Below are 1592 nucleotides of genomic sequence, written 5' to 3' on the forward strand. Positions count from 1 at the left end.
AATTGATTCGTTTCTGCCGATAAGCCCAAATTGCATCATAGGAATTCAAAAAAAGGGGTTCTTTCGTATACTTATAGTAACTATTGTCACTTCTTTTTTGATTTTGATAGTTTCTGCAATTATATGGATTATATCTATTTACACAAATACCTTGATGATTTCCGCTCGTTAATACATAGAGTCCAATAAGCATATCTTGGATTGGTACGAAAATGGGATCCCCAATAGTCGGAGACAAAAGATTCATATGAGAAAACATGAGTAAACAGGCCTCTACTTGAGCCTCCAAGGATAACGGTACATGAACAGCCATTTTATCTCCATCAAAATCGGCAGTGAATCCCTTGCAAACTAATGGATGTAAGCAAATAGTGCGCCCCTCCACTAAAATGGGCTGGAATGCCTGTATGCCTAATCTATGCAGAGTGGGTGATCTATTTAGCAATACAGGATGTCCTTGCATAACTTCTTGAAGGATTTCCCATACAATCGGCTCTTTTTCTCGAATTTTACTCTTAGCAACTCCTATGTTTAAAGCAAGATGTTTTCTAATTAGACCATGAATTACAAATGTCTGGAAAAGTTCTATTGCTATTTCATGAGGCAATCCACATCGATGTAATGAAAGTGAAGGACCCACGCCAATGACAGAACGTCCTGAATAATTAACTCATTTTCCAAGTAGAGTCTCACAAAATCTTCCCTCTTTGCCTTCAATTACATCAGAAAATGACTTGTAAACTTTATTATGACCATCCCTCATTGGTTGTGCTCGGATTCCATTATCAAGAAGTGTATCCACGGCTTCTTGTACTAATTTCTCCTGACACATTTCTAATTCTCCTAGAGTAGATCTACTTGTTGTTAATAGATTGGTAAGGGTATTGTTCTGATAGATAACTCTTCTATAGAGTTCATTAATATCTGAGCTCATTAGTTTACCCCCATCTATCTGAATGATCGATCTCAACTCAGGAGGAAGAACTGGTAATAGACACAAAACCATCAATTCTGGCTCTATATTTGTTCGAATAAAATGCTTAGCCAATTCCACGCATCTAACCAAAAAGTCCTTTCTTCTTTCAACCTTTCGATCTTCCCATTCATTCCCTGTGTGCCATTCTTCCCCCAATTCTTCCCATTCCACCAACGAATTCTCTATATAATTCATAAATCTAGATCAACTAATTGTTCTCAGATAGCACCTACACCAGTAGAGATTTGTCGATTGTGAAATGTATCGAAACCCTGGGTAGTAAAAAAATTGGGATGCTGTATTTCCAAAACCTGGTAAAGAGCCGCCCGATTTGGATTTGTACATATAGGACAAATGCTCTCATTACCATTTCTTTTTGTATTTCTTTTTTTTTTTCAATTCATTTTATACAAGTATTTATTAGAGTTGAGATAACTTTGCTTGACAATTAGGATCTCTTTACAAATTACAAAGAAAAAATATGAATAGCAATCATAGATATCTTACCAATCCAATTGGGTTTTTTCTAAACGGAGCCTGGATACTTCATTTTTTTAGTCCAACCAAGACAACCATAAATTATTCTAATTGATAATAGTAATATGAATCCTCTCAA

General features: G+C 35.7%; 1 pseudogene; it reads right to left on the reverse strand.

The window, feature by feature from the left end:
* Positions 1-7: 7 nt before the first annotated feature.
* LOC124890585 lies at positions 8-1346 on the reverse strand (annotated as a pseudogene).
* Between the last annotated feature and the right edge of the window lie 246 nt (positions 1347-1592).

Source organism: Capsicum annuum, unplaced genomic scaffold (genome assembly GCF_002878395.1).
Source record: "Capsicum annuum cultivar UCD-10X-F1 unplaced genomic scaffold, UCD10Xv1.1 ctg20459, whole genome shotgun sequence".
NCBI classification, from domain to species: Eukaryota; Viridiplantae; Streptophyta; class Magnoliopsida; order Solanales; family Solanaceae; genus Capsicum; species Capsicum annuum.